The sequence below is a fragment of the Falco punctatus genome (genome assembly GCF_963210335.1).
Source record: "Falco punctatus genome assembly, chromosome: 4".
NCBI classification, from domain to species: domain Eukaryota; kingdom Metazoa; phylum Chordata; class Aves; order Falconiformes; family Falconidae; genus Falco; species Falco punctatus.
The window spans coordinates 81,554,897-81,560,557 of NC_137583.1; positions in this window are offsets into that span (position 1 = coordinate 81,554,897).

Here is a 5,661-nt window from a genome sequence, read left to right on the forward strand (position 1 = left end):
TAAACCTTCATACGGTTTATTTTTTGACCCTTCTACCACATCTTTTCTAAGGAATATTTACCCTAATGTCACATATAAAATGTTTATGTAGATGTCATATGCTTTGCTGCTCATTAACATTTGTGGAGGAATTGGAGTAAAACTTGCTTTCGTAAGTGAATTATAAATTTGTAGCATTGTGTAGGTGAAGGTAGGGTAGGGAGCTGCTTGTTTTAAACTTAATTGAAATGGAAGCTATATTCCCTGAGTCTCTATTTAGCTCCAGTAGCAGATTAGCAATTTGGCATAAAGGATCATCCATTTAAGTTTCACATTACGCTTAATTTGTGCACTTGTGATCTGCTCCCCTCCCCCCTCCCCTAAAATAAACAAATAAATAAGTAATTGTCAACCAAAGACAAGAGCAAAAGCACTAATATTGAATATTCAACTACCTTGGCTTTTGTCATATCATAAACATGTTTCCAGTGATTGTTAATGCTCAGCATAAACTAGTCACAATAAGAAGCTTGTTACTGTTTCACCAAGGATGCACACTGTGACAGGCATTTTAGTACTGTTTCTCTGGAGGACAGGGCTAAAATGAAGGGATACCAGGAAGTTTTTGCTCTGAAGATGATCTCCCTCAGACTGGCTTCAAAGCCCTACAGCCCTCTGTTTCACTGGTCACATCCATATTAAATTGCTGAGGATGCATAGAGGAAAGTGGATTAGATGGCATTGTGGAATAACGTGGTGTCATAAAATGGCACAGATGTGTTAGATGTACATTCATATCTCAGGAGTGTCTCATGATGTTGCAAACTAATAATCACTACAGATTATACCACATCAATACACTTCACTGCAAATTTCAATACCTCTACTCTCAATGTTCCATTTTTTTTGCTTTGTATCAGTTGTTTCAAAAGAAAGCCTTCAGGGGATACACAGTAGAGAGGCACACAGGTAAACAACAAGGGTTTAGAGTTGGGGTTTTTTTAATAGGTATAATGCACGCTAATGAATGGCTCCATAGAAATGTGCCATAGTAATTTTTAAAGCAAAATTGCTTTATTAGTTAACTTTTGAACTTTCAGCAATTCAGTTCAGAATAACAAGATTTCCTAGGTTATGCTGTATTAGAACAGTCAAATGCCTGTAAAGTTTGGGGTAACAGGACTTGCTAATTGTAAATAACAAATTCACAATCATTTCTTTAATTCTTTACAGGATATGTAACAGGGTGCACTCAGTTTTCAGGTGCATGACTGGCTGATGGTAATATTGGGCTTCCACAGTCTCCACAACTTACAAAAATAAAATCCTACCCCCTGAAATTTTATTACTAATGCAAATACTACTAGTCTAATTACATGCTGCTATTCTAAACATATGATGCAAGTTGTGCCTAGTTCAGGCAAAACCCTAAAATAACCTACCTTTCTAATGGGAGGAACACGTAACTTTGTGCTTGGATTTGATTTAAGGACTGAAGGTGTCAATCTTAGAGGACAGATACTCAAACTGTAAGAGACAGAAGAACAATGAATGCCAAAACAAAATAATATCATAATAATCTGATATTTTTTTTCAATTGTCTTTTAACTTAATGTTTCTTTTTTCAGAACAGAATTTTCTTCCATCATTTTTAGTGTAAAATACTTATGACAGCATCCATGGAGAAAAAAAAAAAAAAAAAGATTATATGAGGGAATCCTTAAGAAATGCACCTCAAATCACTGATTTACCAGAATCTAAAGCAGATTTCAACTGAGATTTTTCTTTAATTTTCAAGATCTTGTAGCTAGCTGATACAATTTTTTTGTGGCTTTTTCTCCCATTCCAGTTTTTCATAGGGCTACTATACAACATAACATTTCTGTTTTTAAGAAATTCCTATTAACATTACTGATAGCAAACTTATGATTAAAAGAACTAAAACTTCTGATATGGTAAGGACATCAAATGTAGCTCAATCAAAGCACCTCCCCTCGAGGTGGTGAAGGTTCTGGAAATCATTGTCAAGGCTATCTAACATCAGCTGCACACCACGAGCCCTCCATACTGTGAGATCTGAAAGGTTACTCAGGCCGGTAAAGCAGCGCTGACTAGTCCACTGAAAATGCTGAATGGATCCATCAACATAAAAACACGATAGGAATGGAAGGGCATGCTACAGGTGGCGGTTACCTTTTTTGTTGCTCTGAGGACTGGAGATGGCTACTTCTTCTTACCCAGTCAAATTTAAGTAACAAAGGAATCAATACATAAACACTTAGGAGAGAATTAGATGGTGAATGATAAATGACAAGGATCAATTTAATAAAACCTATCAGGCCACAATAAGCGTAAGCCATTTTGGAAAAAATTAAAAGAGATGGTCTGCTCGGTAAAGTGATTGTAATTGTTTTAATAGATTTTAGTAAGGGTTTTCATGCAATCTGTCCTGGAAGCTTTACAGAAGAAATGGAAAAACAGAGCTGGAATCTACCTCAGGAGGCCATCTAGTTCATCCCGAAACCCAAGCCACACATGGCACAAACCCCACCTCCAACACATTTGGGGAACCAGTTCCTAAAAACCTCCAACAACAAGGACTCCACAATCTCATAGGTGAACTGCTCCTGTGTAACTGTGCTTTACAGTAAGATTGTTGCCCTTAATTGTCAGACTAATCACACCACTTCTTGACCTATCCAGAGACAAAGAGCTTGTTCTTTCCCTTTTAGCATCTACTTTTTTTACATATAGAAGTCCTAACATTTCTCTGGAGTCTTCTGTTTTCTATACTAAACCTCAATTTATCCATCTTCGCAGACAACTCATCCTGTAGCCCTCAGAGTAAAAGCAACTGGATAAAACACAAAGGGAACTACTGCAGATAGAGATGTAAAATAGTAGTCATTCAAATATTAATATCGATAGGCTACAGTCATGTATTGAGAATAATAATGAAAAGATATCACAATTTTCTAGGCCTGTGCTTCCATGAGGGCAAATGCAAACATATCTAATAGTCTTACAACATTCACCATATTTTCTAATCGTTTATGCAGGTATCATCTCCTTACTACAGAAATGGAAGTTAAAAATCAGGTATAATGACAGTACCTTTTTTTCACATATAGGTATATATAGCTGCTTGCATTCAAATGAATATCAGCATTAGCTGCAGATAGGATTTTAAATAACGTAGCACATAGATAAAAGCTACATTGTAAACTTTTTTTTTTTAGAACAAAGTATTTGAGATGTAATAATGTAAATGAATCAAAGAGGTTATTGCAGTTGTGAACTATATAAAAGAAACTATGACTTCAAGTCATAAATTAGTATTTATTAGAAGAAGCTTCTTTATAGCATGTGTAAAAAGACATTCCATCGGACTTTTGTGTTATCAGCTCTACCGTCATCTTCTACAGAGGTTTTGTTTTTCATATGGCAGTTGCTTTAAATTCCAAGAAGGCAAAACTTGTCATGAAAATTGTTAGCCAAATACAGGATTTTCTTCTAGTTACATTTGTTTTCTACTGACATCTTTCCAGATGTAGTCAAGTGCAGTACTGCGTTTACTCTGAGCCAGCTGCTGAAAAAATATAAAATAAAATACACACACTTTTTCTTTCCTCACTTAATTTCTTGATTTTTTTTAGCCATACAGAGTAACAGTTGATTACTGCCCTTCATATTTCATCTTGCACTATGTCAGTAGCTTTACTCACGTGAATAGGCTAGTTAAGGTCTACAGCACTCTTCATGCAACTGAACTTGTTAAGATAATGTTCTATAACAGGTTAAAAAATATATATTATAAAAAGTCATCATTTTAAAGAAAGCTAACGCGTATACACTGTAGGTAGTTTTATTGTCTTATATATTACGTGATTTAATTTTCAAAGACATGCAGTAATGATTCAAAATTATATTGGACCAAGTCCATAGATGTATTCCATAGACATCTGTATCTAACACTTCTGAAAAGTGACTTTTAGACTTCCACTGAGGATGCCAATCACAGAGTTTGTGTACTTCCACTGATACTGTAATAGATCACTGTATCCTACACTTCCTTTGACTTCTCAACCATTGTGATGTCAATGGAAAAAGTCTATACATGATTTGGCTACTGAAGGAAAGGAGAAAGACAAATGACATTTTTAATGCCTTTCATTCTTAAAATGTAAATAACTGGCATGTTTAGGTAGGCTAGTAGCATAGCCTATCTAAACAACAAAAATGGAGAAGTTCAGTATGAAAAATCACTTTATATTTCCAATGTATTCTGTCAGTTACGAACAGATAGCTGAATGATGATTTTTTTCCAGAAGGAAGGCTTATTTTGCTTCTGTAGTAGAAATGCTGAGTGAGAGATTATGATTTGAATGACACACATACACACACAAATATACATGAAGAAAGGAAAGAAAGTAAGTAAAAACTTGCTTTTGCACTTCAGTGTAGCTTCCTACGTCTTTGTTAGGATTTTCCAAAAACAAAGGGGAAGAGAACTTCACAGCTGTTATGTCACCCATTCAAATAGAGAGAAACAGTAAGTCTGTTTGCTGCTCCCAGAAAAAGATACATAATGCATCTTAACCAATATGGAATTGGTGTACAAACTCTTTGCAAATGATGTAAATCTACTTTGGCCAAAACCCAAGAAATTCTGCTTAAGGCACAGACCCATTCAAAGCTTTTACAATGTCAAAGAGCAAGCTAGCCATTACTGACCTTATATAAGAGCTGCGGATTAGCTTTGAAATAATGAAATACCACATGGCAAATGAAATCTGAAACTCTTTACCTTCTTTGGCTTAAATGAGACCATTAATTTAATTTTACTTCAAGGTGTTTTGCTAGTTAATTAAACGCAATATGGTAACGCAGAGCCCAACGGAGATCTTTTGCAAGTACTGTTCTTCAGACAGAGCACCTGCCTCTCACACGCTAGTAGCTCCTTCACTATGCAGCAGCCTCCAGCATTTGGGAGTGGTGCGCCAACATACATGGAGACAGAAGTATGACCGTAACCTGAACCTTGGTATAGATCTGTCTGCTTCCTACCTTATTGTTAGTTTTCATGTCTCTTCACTGCATGCTGTATCTCACTTGACTCTTACTTTCTTTATATTGATGGAGACTTTGAAAGCCAAAAACCACTATAAAGGCAGGAAATGCAAAGTGTGGTCACTTTCTGCAACCTATTATAAAGTAAAATCGCTCAGTATCCTTTGTGTAACATGAGGTTCATTTATTGATTCAGAGTAGCATCATCATACCAGAAAATTCTGTAATATATCGCTACCTTTCAACAAAACAAAGGGGGGCAGGGAAAAAAAAATAGGGAGAAAAAGGAGAGAAAGAGAGAGATAAATGTAGCCTTGTTCTCTATTTTCTATACAAGTTTTATCTATCCTGTATAGTATACATCTGCAACTGGAAATAGCTATGAACTTCTTTTTATCAAGCAGACATTATCTTCCTGTGGACAGGCTCCAAAATGATATCTCTAGAGGTTCATCATTTTTATGTGCTGAAATATGGGCATTCCTGTGTTTCATACACTATCCTTTAAAGGTAGACACCTCTACTTATATCTTCATAAAGTAATCCTGCATATTCAAAAAAATGAGCATGAATATATTTCATTGAAATATGTCTAGCCTCCCCTGCCCCCAC